Source organism: Vulpes vulpes, unplaced genomic scaffold (assembly GCF_048418805.1).
Source record: "Vulpes vulpes isolate BD-2025 unplaced genomic scaffold, VulVul3 u000000690, whole genome shotgun sequence".
NCBI lineage: Eukaryota > Metazoa > Chordata > Mammalia > Carnivora > Canidae > Vulpes > Vulpes vulpes.
The window spans coordinates 436,657-452,427 of NW_027325818.1; the positions used below are offsets into that span (position 1 = coordinate 436,657).

The following is a 15,771-nucleotide window of genomic DNA, read 5'->3' on the forward strand; positions in this document are numbered from 1 at the left end:
GAGACACAGGCAGAGGGAGAAGCAGGCTCCATGCAGGGAGCCCGATGTGGGACTCAATCCCAGAACTCCAGGATCACGCCCTGGGCCGAAGGCAGGTGCCAAACCGCTGAGTCACCCAGGGATCCCCATAGATAAAGTTTCTACCTTTGAGGATGCTCCCCCTCTAGAAAGAAAAAGGCACCAACAAATTACCATAAAACACAGCATTTCCCATAACACAGGGAACGTGCTGTTTGATCCCAGAAAAGGAAACAGCTCCATCTGCCTGGGAAATCTGGGGAAGGCTTCCTGTTCTTGAACTACTTCATTTGTTTGTTTTTATATCTCACAAGTAATAAATACATGATATGATCTCCTTGTGAAAAGTAGAAACTTGACAGATAAGGCCAAAGTACGCTTTGACCAACTCTCTCCCTCAATCCTGATCACCTCTGGCCCTCCGGAGAGGCAGCAGCTGTTTATCTGTTTGTGGTATATCTTCACTGGCCTTACTCTGTGCCTTTACACAAAGAGCTATCTACCCCTAGAAACAACTGGGTTTTAAAAATAAGACTGGGCAGCCCAGGTGGCTCAGCGGTTTAGTGCCGCCTTCAGCCCAGGGTGTGATCCTGGAGATCCGGGATCAAGTCCCATGTCGGGTTCCCTGCATGGAGCCTGCTTCTCCCTCTGCCTGTGTCTGTGCCTCTCTCTCTCTCTCTCTCTCTGTGTGTGTGTGTGTGTGTGTGTGTGTGTCTCATGAATAAATAAACAAGATCCTTAAAAAAATAAAAATAAATAAAAATAAAAATAAGACTAAGTTCAGCCAGCAAAAGAATGAGTGAGGGGAAAAGCTCTTGTGCAGGTACAGGTTCCCAAAAGGGGCTGTGATGGCTAAGAATTTCGACGTGCAGTGTCACAGGGCTGAGAGGAGTTTGTGAGGAGACATGCAGGGGAAGTTTGCAAGAGGCAGAGCACACGAGGCCTTCCACACCAGGTGAGGAGTGTCTTTATCCTTAGTACCACTGGCCCAGTGGCTGAGGAATAACCTTGAAGTTCGTAGAAGAGCAAAAAATTAACCCACTTTTGTTTTTAGGATGATCCCACTGAAGATGGCTGGTTAGATTCATCTAAGGCTTCCAACAGGAAGATGTGGGGGTACTCAGAGGATCGGTATGGCAAGGGTAGGAAAACAAAGAGAAGAACAGAAGCCTGGGATAATGGGGCGGCATTGAGGGCCTACAGCTCTGTGTGTGGGGAACAGAACAGGATTGGAGGAGGCATGAAGTGAAGGGGGAAGGAAGGAAGCTGTGATTGGCAGTAGGCTTTCAGAATCTGGACAGTTCTAGGGGCAGCTGAGGTGGTCTTAGGAATGGACTTTTATCTAAAGCAGAACAGCAGGATGGCAAGAACCTAGCCCCTAAAAGTCTGGGGGGTTCAAGGTCCTGCCCCTGCTGGGCCTTTACAAAACATGATTCCAGCCAAACAAAATAAGTTAGCAAGCTGGATCTAGCACATGGTCTCAGCTTGCTACCCCTGAATTCTGTGAGCTCTGGGGCCCCCAGGAGCCAGCCACCCTTGGGGCCAGTGCCTCTGTGAGAGGGAGGGACTTCCTCAGAATTGTGGAGGTGACAGGAGTGCCACTAGGATAAGCAGGTAGTAGCAGGGAATGGACTGGGCATCCCTCAAGAGGGCACAGTGGAGGAGGGAGAACAGGAATTTGGAGGTGACAATCTTGTTTCCCAGTGCCAGGGTGCCAGAACTGTGGCCAACTGGGCAGTCTCCTCTCCAGAGGGCTTGCAGGGAGGTAGAGGCAGGGAGCATCCTCTAGGGAGAGCCAGGGCTCTGCTTAGGTGAGGAGGGGATGGGTGCAGTTTATTGCCAGAGAAAGCGCAGGAGTGAGGGAATGTCAAGGGCACAGCTGGGGAAAGGCAGGGAATGCTCTGCCCCTGTTCCACCACTTCATGTTCCTGCTTCTCATACAACACAGCTAGACACATGCATTAGGCTACCAGAATTTTCCTGAAGCCAGCTCTAAGTCTTGCTCTGGGGGGCCAGGAGGCAAGGTTTCCAGATGCACACTACCTCCCGGCAAGGAACCCCTAACCTGGGAGCAGATGAAAGTGTGGGCACTCTGAGTGCCTCCTAGAGACCAGGAGCTGTGTTGCTCCCTAAGGACAAATGAGGGAGACCCTGTCTCTGCTGTCAAGGAACTCACAGTCCAGTGACAGAGACAGCCCTCATCTTGAAGGATGAATTGGATTTCCGCAAGGCAGTAATGCTGGTGGGGGATCAAAGGGGAAGGCATGGCCTTCAGGCACAGGGAGAATTTGAAGCACGAATAAAAATATAAAATCAAGGCATGGTGTAAACCAGAACCAAGCGTTAGAAACCCTGCAGCTCTTTCAGGAAGAGCAGCAGGTCCAGCAGTGCGACTTCCTTGAAGGACAGAGGGCCAAGAGAAGGTAAGTCAGAATCGAATCTTGCAGAGGTTTGTACTTTATTCCAGAAGCAAAGGGGGAGCTTTTCTTCCACAAACACGAACTGACTGCCTCCTGTGGACCAGGAGCATGTGAAACACGAGGAATATGTGGTGAGCATATTGCCCTAGCTCTTAATGAAACTTGAAGTTTAGCAAGGAGATAGACAACAATCACATAATCACACAGATCATGGGACGCTTGGGTGGCTCAGTGGTTGAGCATCTGCCTTTGGCTCAGAGTATAATCCCAAGACCCTGGGATCGAGTCCCACATCAGGCTCCTCACAGGGAGCATACTTCTCCCTCTGCCTATGTCTCTGCCTCTCTCTGTGTTGCTCATTAATAAATAAATAAAATCTTTAAAAAAATCACACAGATCATCAAAATCACAAATCATGAGACATGACAGGAAGAAAAAGGTATAGGCACCGAAAAAGAGTGGAATGGGGGCTTAATTTCAACTGAGGGATTGGGAAGGGCTTTTGAAGGTTTTGAATAAGAGAGTGTTGTGGTCAGACCTTGCATGAGGAAAATGTATCAGGCATAGTGTGCATGACCTATTGGAATTATGATAATGTTAGCTGTTACAGTGGTCGAGGCAAGGAGTGACAAAGACAGGAAATTATGATGAAAAGGTAGCATTTCAATGGGCAGTTGTTGTTCAATGAGAGTTTCACTTTTGCAAGATAAGAAAGTTCTAAAAAAAAGTTCTAGAAATCCATTGCACAACAATGTGAATAACTTAACACTACTGAACTGTATACTTCAAAATGGTTAAAATGGTAAATTTTATGTCTTGTGTGTTTTGCCAGTTTTTTTAAAGATAGCATTTCAAAGTAGACAGGAAGTGGTGGACTATTCAATAAATGCTTAGGGACAACTGGATATGCTACCTCACAATGTACACCAAGATGAATTCCAGATGGACAGAAGATTTAAAAATTCAAAAAGGAGGAATATCTGGGTGGCTCAGCAGTTGAGTGTCTGCCTTCAACTCCAGGCGTGATCCCAGAGTCCCCAGATCAGGTCCCACATTGGGCTCCTTGTGTGGAGCCTCCTTCTCCTCCCTCTGCCTGTGCCTCTATCTCTCTATGTATGTCTCTCATGAATACATAAGTAAAATCTAAAAAATAAATAAATAAATAAATAAAAATTCAAAAAGGAAATTGTAAATGTACTAGAAGAAAATATGAGGGGATTTCAAATGAAAATATTGAAACCAGGAGGCCTTTCCAAGAATGACACAAAACCTAGAAGCTATGGAAAAGATTGATATATTCAACCACATTTTTAAAAAACTTTGTGGCACAAACCACTATTGAAATGGCAAAATCCAAAGATAAACAAAAAGCTGGGGGAAACATCTGCCACTCACAGTGAATATGAAAACAACTCTTACAAATAAATGCCTCAAACACCACCAGCCAATATAAAAATAAGCAAATAATGTCAAACAAAAGATATCAAAATGAAATATACAGAAAGAAATTAAAATGGCTTCAAAACTGATCAGAATACTCAAATGCTGGGATGCCTGGGTGGCTCAGTGGTTGAGTGTCTGCCTTCAGCTCAGGTCTTGATCCCAGGATCCAGGATCGAGTCCACATTGGGCTCCTTGCAGGGAGTCTGCTTCTCCCTCTGCCTATGTCTCTGCCTCTCTCTCTCTGCGTCTCTCATGAATAAATAAATAAAATCTTTAAAAAAAAAAGATGCTTAAGTGAACTCATACTAAAAGAAATCTATTTCAAAACTATATTAGGGAACTCTGGTTCCAGAATAAGATGATGTTGACTCACTTTTCCCTGTTCCTCACCTTCTCATAGAACAACATACCCTAGAAATTGTTCAACAGACAATGATGAAAGGATTCTGAAAGTGGTGAATTTCCTTGGTTTTCTTTCTTCTTTTTTCCTCTTGTGGTGTGAGAAAATGTTTTTTTATTGAAGTATGGTTGGCAGGCAAAAATAATAGTTTCAGATATACAACATAGTCATTTGACATTTATATACATTATAAAATGTTGACCATGATAAGTCGAGTTACCATCTGCCTCCTCCATTTACCTTTTATCTCCTATATACTCCTAGACTGGGCGCCAAAGAAGCCAAAGCCAAAACCACCAAACCAACAGTTACACACACACACACACTCATGGGCTGGAGACCTACTGGGGGGATTGAGCCCTACTCCACAACCAAAGTCCCAGAGGGTGGTCCTATCTGCTTGCAGCAACAAAGCCCTGGGCTCTCTCAGTCCCCACTCCAGAACCAGGCAGCCTGATTTGCCTGCAGCAATAGCAGTAACAATGCCCCATATCTCCCTACCCTCCACCCAGGGACACAAGGAAACCCAGGCACAGTGGCTTCTACAACCTTTCCCTCCCCCAAAAGATCACCCAGCAAAAACAGGCAATTCAGGGAAGCACCTTCTGCCCTGCAGTCAGCCCCCCCACTCCCTCCCCACCCCCCACCCCCCACCCCCAGCAAGGATTGAGCGGGAGCCCCAGGGACAACAGAAAAATGAAGCAGACCAAAACAGCATTGTAAGGGGTTGGCAAACTAAACAGTCACTGGAACTGCAACCCATAGAAGTAGACCAGAAGATACATGCTAAACCCAAACAGGGTGACTGCCAGCTAAAGTAGAAGATTGACACAGGAACAAGAGTCTCCTAACATAACCAAAATGTCCAGGAGGCAATATAAAATCACTCATAACAAAAGCCAGGAACACCACAACATGAATGAGAAAAGACAATCAACTGACACCAATACCAAGGTGAATCAGATATTAGAATTACCTGACAAGGGTTTTAAAGCAGCCATCATTAAAAATACTTCAACAACCCGTTACAGATTCATTTGCAATAAATACAAAATTTTTAATCTCAACAAGAAATAGAAGTTATAAAAGAAGCTAAGTGGAAATTATAGAATGAAAGAAAAATAATTGAAGTAAAAACCTCACTGGAGGGCAGCCCGGGTGGCTCAGCGGTTTAGCACCGCCTTCGGCCCAGGGTGTGATCCTGGGGACCAGGGATTGAGTCCCACGTCGGGCTCCCTGCATTGAGCCTGCTTCTCCCTCTGCCTGTGTCTCTGCCTCTCTCTCTCTCTCTCTCTCTCTCTCTCTCTCTCTGTGTGTGTCTCTCATGAATAAATAAAATCTTTAAAAAAAAACTCACTGGATAGACTTAATAATTGAGTGGGGTGACAGGATAGAATCAGTGAACTTGAAGACAGATCAATAGAATTTAGTCAATCTGAACTCACTTGAACACCAGTAACCTGTGGTAAGTGTTGTACGAAGCAAAAACTGAGGGTGCTGTAAGGCAAAAACAGATCTGCAATTATAGTTGCAGAATTCAACATCTCTCTGTGATTGATAGAACATTTAGACAAATTCAGCAAAGATATAGAAAAACTCAACAGTACCATCAACTGAGAGGATCTAATTGACATTTATAAAACACTTTACCCAACGACAGAAGAATACATATTATTTTCAAATACTCAGATAACATTGACAAATCCAGGCCATATTCTGAGTCATAAAACAAACATTAAGAAATGTAAAAGAACTGGGGATCCCTGGGTGGCGCAGCGGTTTGGCGCCTGCCTTTGGCCCAGGGCGCAATCCTGGAGACCGGGATCGAATCCCACGTCAGGCTCCCGGTGCATGGAGCCTGCTTCTCCCTCTGCCTATGTCTCTGCCTCTCTCTCTCTCTCTCTCTGTATGACTACATAAATAAATAATAAAAAAAATTAAAAAAAAAAAGAAATGTAAAAGAACTGAAGTCATACAGATGACGTTATCTGGCAATAATGGAATCAAATCAGAAGTCAATAACCTAAAGATAACAGGAGAATCTCCAAACACTTGGAAACTAAACAGCATACTTTTAAACAATCCTTGGCTCCAAAAGGAAATTTTTATTTTTTAATTTTATTTTAAGATTTATTGATTTATTTTTTTTTAATTTTCTAATTTTCTATTTATTCAGAGGCAGAGAGAGAGGTGGGGGGGCAGGCAGAGAGGCAGAGACACAGGCAAAGGGAGAAGCAGGCTCCATGCAGGGAGCCCGATGTGGGACTTGATCCCAGGTCTCCAGGATCACACCCCAGGCTGTAGGCAGCGCTAAACCGCTGCACCACCGGGGCTTCCCTGATTTACTGACTTATTTTAGAGAAAGAGAAAGGATAGAGTGGGAGGGGCAAAGGGAGACAGAATTTCAAGCAGACTCCCTGCTGAGTGCAGGCATGATATGGGGCTCAATATCATGACCCCAAGATCACAACCTGAGCCCAAACCAAGAGTCAGACACTCAACCAACTGAGCCACCCGGGAGCCTCCAAAACAGGACATTTTTAAAAAATGTACAGAAGTGAATGAAAATGAGAATATGACATATCAAAATGCTTACATTAGAAAAAGAGAAGTCTCAAACCAATAGTCTAAATTCCTACCCCAAGAACCAATACAAAGAAGAGAAAAATAAACCTGAACCAAGAAGACAGAAGGAAATAAAGATGGAAGCACCAATCAATGGAATTGAAAACAGAAAAACAATGGAGAAAAAATCAATGAAACAAAAAGCTGGTTCTTCAGGGAAAGAAGTCAATAAAATTGACAAAACTCTAGCAAGACTGACACAAATAAAAAGAGAGAAAACACAAATTACCAATATCAGGAATGAAATGGAGGATAGCACTACTGGTTCTGCAGCTATTAAAAGGGTAAGAAGAGAATAGTGCAAATAACTACAGGCTCTTAAATTCAATGTAGAAGAAATGGACTGATTCCTCAAAACCCACAAGCTACCAAAGCTCTACCAAGATGAAATAGGTCATCTGAATAGTCCGACTGCCATTAAAGAAATTGAATTTGTATAATTAAAGAGCTAAAGAGAAATCTTTAAGTCATGATTTTTTCCACTGGATAATTTTATGACATGTCCAAAGAAGAATCAACACCAATTTTACACAGTGTTTTCCAGAAAATAAGAGGAGGAAACACTTTCCAAGTATTGCTCTGATATCAAAAACAGACAAAGGCAATACACAAAAGAGGAAAATTATAGACCAGGATCTCTGATTTTCTAAACAAGAATTAACCTCAATCAACATAATTTACCATGTCAACAGAGTAAAGAAGAAAAAATATATGATCATACCAGTTAATGCAGAAAAAGCATTTGACAAAAATCCAACACCAAATCATGGTTAAAACAACAATAACACCCCAGTACACTAGGAATAGAGCAGAATTTCATCAACCTTATAAAAAGCATCTTCAGGGATGCCTGGGTGGTTCAGTGGTTGAGCATCTGCCTCTGGCTCAGGTGGTGATCCCAGGGTCCTAGATCTAGTTCATCATGCTCCCCACAGGGAGCCTGCTTCTCCCTCTGCCTATGTCTCTGCCTCCTTCTGTGGGTCTCTCATTAATAAATAAATAAAATCCCCGGGCCCGCGCGCGGGGTGGGCGGGGCGAGCGGTGTCGGCGGCGGAGCCGGATGCGGGCTTCGCCGCGGCCACCGCGGCCCTGGGGATGGGCGGAGCCCCGGCCGCCAGAGCTGGTGGCCGCCGCCGCTGCCGAGCCCGAGCGGCCGCCTCTGCTCCCGCGCGGCGCTGCTTCCTAGGGCGGCGGTATGCTGGGGAAAGGGGTCGTCGGCGGTGGCGGCTGCACCAAGGCGCCCAAACCCTCGTTCGTGTCGTACGTGCGCCCGGAGGAAATTCACGCAAACGAGAAGGAAGTAACAGAGAAGGAAGTAACTCTTCACTTGTTGCCAGGTGAACAGCTGCTTTGTGAAGCCAGTACAGTGCTGAAGTATGTCCAGGAGGATTCCTGTCAGCGTGGGATCTATGGGAAACTTGTGTGCACAGACTTCAAGATTGCCTTCTTGGGCGATGATGAATCTGCGTTGGATAATGATGAGGCCCAATTTAAGAATAAGGTTATAGGAGAAAATGACATCACACTGCACTGCGTTGATCAGATTTATGGAGTGTTTGATGAGAAAAAGAAACCTCTTTTTGGACAATTGAAGAAATACCCTGAAAAACTCATCATCCACTGCAAAGACCTTCGAGTGTTCCACTTTGGTCTGAGGTACACAAAAGAAGAGGAAGTTAAAAGGATTGTCAGTGGCATAATTCATCATACCCAAGCTCCTAAACTGCTTAAAAGATTATTTCTGTTTTCCTATGCAGCTGCTGCACAAAACAATACAGCCACTGATCCCAAGAACTATACTGTAATGTTTGACACCCTTAAGGACTGGTGTTGGGAATTGGAGCGGACCAAAGGCAACGTCAAGTACAAAGCAGTGAGTGTCAATGAAGGCTACAAAGTCTGTGTAAGATTGCCAGCATACTTTGTTGTCCCTATTTCTCTTCCCGAAGAGGACGTGCTACGCTTTCAGGGTCACGGCATACCAATATGGTGCTGGTCCTGCCACAATGGATGTGCCCTTTTGAAAATGTCAGCACTGCCCAAAGAACAGGATGATGGCAGTTTACAAATCCAAAAGAGCTTCTTGGATGGAATTTACAAGACCATCCACAGGCCACCCTATGAAATTGTTAAAACTGAAGACCTGTCAACCAACTTCCTGTCCTTGCAGGACATCCAGACTGCATACTCTAAATTTAAACAGCTGTTTCTGATAGATAATAGTACGGAATTTTGGGACACAGATAGAAAATGGTTTTCTGTGTTGGAAAATAGCAGTTGGCTTGATATAATCAGACGTTGCCTGAAAAAAGCAATAGAGATAACAGAATGTCTAGAAGCACAAAACATGAACATTCTTCTTTTAGAGGAGAACGCTTCGGACCTCTGCTGCCTCATTTCCTCTCTGGTACAAGTGATGATGGACCCCCACTGCAGAACCAGGGTTGGTTTCCAGAGCCTCGTCCAGAAAGAGTGGATCATGGGCAGCCACTGTTTCCTGGATTGCTGCAACCACCTCCGTCAAAGTGACAAAGAGGAAGTTCCCGTGTTCCTGCTGTTCTTAGATTGTGTGTGGCAGCTGGTGCACCAGCATCCCCCAGCATTTGATTTCACGGAGACTTACTTGACTGTTTTGTCAGATAGTCTATACTTACCTATTTTTAGCACCTTCTTCTTCAATTCGCCTCATCAAAAAGATATTAACATGGGTAGGGAACACCAGGATACACAAAGCAAGCCTTTGAATCTGCTCACCGTGTGGGATTGGTCTGTACAGTTTGAACCCAAAGCCCAGATGTTGCTCAAAAACCCTCTTTATGTGGAAAAGCCAAAACTGGACAAAGGCCAGCGGAAAGGAATGCGTTTCAAACATCAACGACAACTGTCTCTACCACTCACTCAATCTAAATCATCTCCCAAAAGAGGATTTTTCAGGGAAGAAACAGATCATTTAATTAAAAACCTTCTGGGCAAGAGAATTAGCAAATTAATTAATTCTTCTGATGAGCTGCAAGACAATTTTCGAGAGTTCTATGACAACTGGCACAGCAAGCCCGACTACCACGGACTGCTGCTGCCTCACATCGAGGGGCCAGAAATCAAAGTCTGGGCCCAGCGCTACCTGCGCTGGATTCCAGAAGCCCAAATCCTGGGTGGTGGTAGAGTGGCCACCATGAGCAAACTCTTAGAAATGATGGAGGGGGTAGAGCGCTTACAAGAGAAGATCAGAAGATCGAGGAGAGACACCACAGCCAGGGGGCCCTCCCGGCAGAGGGCCCCTCGTTGCTGAGGAGCTCGGTCTGCTTGTCCTCTTTGTTTCCTTTCGCTCTGCTGCAGCGACACTCCTCAAAACCGGTCCTTCCCACCAGTGGCTGGAAAGCCCTGGGTGATGAAGATGATCTGGCCAAACGAGAAGATGAGTTTGTGGATCTAGGAGACGTGTGATTGTCCACTCAGTGGTCATGAAGGAGGGACGTTGAGGGTTGGGACAGGTATTGAACCCCTTTGCTCTCTGGATGAGTGGGTCACACTGCAGCTTACCACTGCAGCAGGCAGGGAGGCATTTGTCCAGGGCTCTGGAGCAGGAAGCCCGGAGCTTCAGGAAAAGAGCTGGTTCTCATGTTTTTATGCTCCTGAAAGACTATGCAATTAAAACCGGATCTCTAGTATTATTAATTGAAAGGAATTACTACTTGACCCATAATCGAACTGTGGCCATTGTCTGATGCGTATTATACAGAACCTGCGGTGGCTGGTTTACTACTAGAAAAGGCTTTGGTCACACATTCTTGGACTCAATATTTTCTTCAGATCTTTTCTGTGCCAAGATAATTTATCCAGTCATTGGGAACAGTGTGTATCTTGCTACCCATCTTACTTCGGAGCAAGTTCAGCTTTATCTGATGTGTGTATGGCAAATTGAAAGACTCACGTAGAGATATTCAGATGTATGGCATTCATTTAAACCCTAGCATTTTTCCTTTCTCTATCCTCTTGCCGGAGAAAAGCTGGGGAAATTCCACTCATGTCACCCATCCTGACATTTCCAGCCGTCCCTCCCCCTGCATAGACTGTGTCACTTTGTGTGGGGCTGGTGAGCTAGCCAACCAACCACGCTGCCCTTTCTGTGTGCCGACAGCTCCAGGTCTCCCTCTGCCCACTCCGGACCCCTCGCTGCCGTCCCCCCATGCTCCCTGCCATGGTGCGCAGAGTCCCAGGATCTTGCTGCTAAATCTGTTGGTTAAACTGGGGGAATCCCTTTGCCCGAAGGAGCTTCCATTCTTCTGGAGCTTCTTCAGTGTTTGAAAGTGCTTTGCCTTTTTCTAACAGTGTGCCGAGGCTTGGGGACATTTGTGACGGTGACCCTCTGCAGCAACCCTCACGCGGTCTCCCCGAATCTCTAACCGCACATACGTGAGCAGGATCACTTCGGAATGTGGCTTTCAGAGGGAAGCCATTAAGCAGAAATATCAGAAGTGATGGTTCTCCTTAGTACCTCAATGATTTTAAAGCCATAGAAGAAACTTGATTATGCCTGGTAACCTTGGATCTGCTGTCTAAATGGTATATATATATTTTTAAATGCAGGAAAGTACACTTTTAAGGACCAGTTTTTTTTTTTTTTCTCAGTGGAACTCTGTTAAATCCCACAAAAGGAAAGGGGGAAGCTAATGTTGGAATGTCTCAAATTGAATGTTTGCCTTTTATATACATTTGCTCTCCAGTATAGATCCCAATTTGAATGTTACATGTTTAGAAAAAGTTCAGTTGCTTGAGAGCTATAAGAAATTTTCAAACTATTGACAAAGAAGTTTCTCAGTTTGCACTGAATCGTCTTTTTGTACGTAGAAGAAATTGCTTTACTCTTCTCCCCATTTGTGTTGACACATGAGCCAGGTTGGTCTATTAAAATGACAGAGGTTGAGGAGAGGGCAGGACTCGGGCATTGGGGGCCAAACACATGTCCGGTCTTGTTGCCTTAAGCGTCTCACTAGTGAGTTCAGTGTTAGGCTTGCAGTAGGGATTTTTAAAATATACTAGTTCATTAGCTACCTTAACATGCGCTCTGTGGGCCTTCCTAAACTAGCACTAACCTCCACTTCTCTGCCCCACTGCCTCCCTGATACACTATGGAGCTAACTATTTTTGTTACCATATTATAACGTGAATATTTATACAGTAGCCTCTTCAATCTTAGAACCTTAGCAATTTTCATTCCAAAAATGCCCGGTGTGATGCTTTAGACTCCACAAAGTATGGTTCAAAGGCACAAGGTCATGGCCCTTATCATAGCAGTTGAATGTGCATTGAAATATTTTTCTATGATTTTTTTTAATTACAATAGAAAAATAAGCTGTTGTAACGTGAGGTCATGACAATTTATGTATTTATATTTGAAATCAGATTTCTATAAACTTGTATTTGTGTACAGAATTCTCAGTGGGTTTATATATTGTGACATTTATATTCAAGATTGAGATATGGGTTATGCTTAACAGTAAAAGCTGAAATGAGACCTTTACTTTGTTTAAAATGCTGCACTGTGCAAGTTTGGAAATGTACGTTAATTTACTGTATATAATATCTTGAGTTTGTTTATACCTCCAAGTTTTTACACTGAAGATGAATTAGCTTTAAAAACATTCAAAACCTTTTTTTTTTTAAGGGAATAAGCTGTTGGGCTTTATCTGTATAAATGTGCTTTTTATTTTCCCAATGTACAATGAAAGTTTATACTTATATCTCACTGCATCATATCTGATTGCAGAAATTAAAGCACAATTTACAAGCAATAAATAAATAAATAAATAAATAAATAAAATCTTTAAAAAAATTTTTTTAATAAAAAAAATAAAAAGCATCTCCAAAAATCTCTACAGCTAGCATCAGATTTACTGGAGAAAAACTAATGCTTTCTCTCTAGGATTGGAAACAGGACAAGGATATACATTCATCATTCTTATTCAATATAGCACTGAGAGTCCTACTCCCTACAGTAAGGCAAGAAAAAGAAATACAGATCAGAAAGAAAGAAAGAAAAATTTTCCTATTTGCAGATGGCATGATTGTCCAATAGCAAATCCCAAGGAATCTATAAAGCTACTCCTAGAACTAATGAGTGAGTTCAAGAAGTCCAAAGGAAATAAGATCAACACACAAAAAGCAATCACATTTTTGTATAATAATCACTAAATATATATGCATATATATTTATATTTGCATATAAATATGTATATTGGTGTATATTATGTATATTTATACACAAATATACATAAATCAGTATACACACACTTACTATAAAACCTGATCAGTATCTGAAAATTACAAAATGCTGATGAAAGAAATTACAGAGCACTTAAATGAATCTATAAATGTAATGCAATTTCTACCAAAATCTCAGCAAGTTTTTTGTAGGCATATTTGTGCTTCTTCCAAAGTTTATGTGGAAGGGCAAAGGAACTGGAGTGGCTAAAACAATTTTGCTTAAAAAGAATAAAGTGGGAAGAATCACTCTAATCTATGTTAAAGCTTACTATATACCCATGGCAATTAAGATAGTATGATACTGGTGGAAGGGGAATAGGTCAATGGAACAGAAAAGAGACTCCAGAAATGGACTCACACAAATCTGACCAAATTATTTTTGGCAAAGTTTCAAAAGCAATTTAAAGGAGGAGGGATAGCCTTCTCAAAGAATGCTGCTGGACCAATTGGACATCCATAGACAAAACAAAACAAAACAAAACCCCCTGGGGCACCTGGGTGACTCAGTCTGTTAAGCGTCTTAGGCTCAGGTCATGATCTCAGAGTCCTGGGACTGAGCCCCCAGTTGGGCTCTCTGCTCAGTGGGGAGTCTGCTTCTCCCTCTCCCTCTGCCCCTCCCCCCACTCATTTTCTCTCTCTCTCTCAAATAAATAATAAAATCTTTAAAACAAAAAAACCCTCTAAACCTCATATATACAAAAATTAACTCAATATGATAACTGATTTAATTGTAAAACAAACTACAAAGCTTCTAGAAGAAAATCCTTAAAACCTGGGTCTAGGTGCAGAATTCTCAGACTTAACACAAAAGGCATTACCCACAAAAGGAAAAATTTGATACATTCAATTTTGTGACATTTAAATCCTTGTGCTCTCTGAAAGCCTGTGTAAAGAGGATGAAAATACAAATTATAGACTGGAAGGAAATGCTTCCAAACCACATACCTAGGTACTAGTCCTTTGTCAGGTACCTAGAACACATTAAGCACTGTCAAAACCAATGTATGTAAAGAATTCTCCAAACTCAACAGTAAAATGACAACCGATCCAATTAGAAAATATGCAAAAGACATGGACAGGACAGGTATTTCACTAAAGAGGACAATCAGATGGCATATAAGCACAAGAAAAGATGGTCAACATCACTTAGCTTTAGGGAAAGGTAAATTAAAACTATAAGGAAATACACACCTGTATCAGAATATCTAAAATAAAAAACAGTGACAACACTCGATGCCAACAAGGATGCAGAGAAACTGGATCACTCACATATTGCTGGTGAGAATGTAAAACAGGACAGCCACTGTGGCCTAGAATATGGCAGTTTAAATCAAAGTAAACATGCACTTACCATACAAGCCAGCAATTGTGTTCTTAGGTGTTTATTTGCCTCAGAGAAACGAAAACTTATGTTCATATAAAAACCTGTACCAGGAAGGGAGACAGAACATAAAGACTCCTAACTCTGGGAAATGAACTAGGGGTGGTGGAAGGGGAGGAGGGTGGGAGGTGGGGGTGAATGGGTGACGGGCACTGAGGGGGACACTTGACGGGATGAGCACTGGGTGTTATTCTGTATGTTGGTAAACTGAACACCAATAAGAATTAATTTATTTTTAAAAAAACCTGTACAAAAGCATTTCTAGCAGCTTGATTCCTAAAAACTCTAAACTGGAAACCACTAAGATATGCTTCCATGGGTTAAACAAACAGTGGTATATCCTGACCATGAAATACTATTCAGCAATAAAAAGAAATGAACAACTTGGATGAGCATTAAGGAAATTCTGTTGAGTGAGAAACAGCCAATGAATAAAAGATATGTACTGCATGATTCCATGCCTATAATGCCTGTGAAATAACGTAATTATAGAAATGGAAAACAGATCACAGGATGCTAAACTGTTATGAGCACTGACAGTGGAATTAGATTGGCATCTAAACCCAGCTCCAGGGCGCCTGGGCGGCTCAGTGGTTGAGCATCTGCCTTTGGCTCAGGGCGTGATCCTGGGATCCTGGGATCAAGTCCCACATTGGGCTCCCCATAGGAAGCCTGCTTCTCCCTCTGCCTATGTCTCTGCCTCTCTCTGTGTGTCTCTCATGAATAAATAAATAAAATCTTAAAAAATAAAAATAAACCCAGCTCTACCGTGTGCTAGGGGGAGTTTGGGTAAATTGCTTAATCTCACTAAAGCCTTGATTTCCTCTGGCATAAAACAGTTTTCACTCATGTATTCAGTCAGTCGGTCAACAAACATTTAGTGCCAGGTGTTGAAGATAGCAGTGAGGAAAACAGTCAAAATCTTTGCCCTGGTAGAGCTGACATTCTGGGAGGCAGGAAGGCGGGAAACAAACACACCAATTAATGTATATCAGCAGAGATTGTACCCTATGTAAAAGTAAAGCAAGGTGAGGACAAAGAAGAAAAAGCATAGAGTGTTTAGCACAGTACTAGAACGTAGTGTTCAAAAATATTAATTGTTGTTACATATTGTTATTAGTAAAGAGAAAAATGCTATTTTTAAAGTTTTAAGTGTTAGTATGGGTGGTATACTGCTGGTAGGAGTGCAAATCATACAATCCCTTTGAAGGCCGATTGGC

General features: G+C 42.8%; 1 pseudogene; it reads left to right on the top strand.

Annotated features, from left to right (window-relative positions):
* The first annotated feature begins 7,986 nt into the window (after nt 1–7,986).
* LOC140597526 (myotubularin-related protein 12 pseudogene) lies at nt 7,987–12,334 on the top strand (annotated as a pseudogene).
* Nucleotides 12,335–15,771: the final 3,437 nt, after the last annotated feature.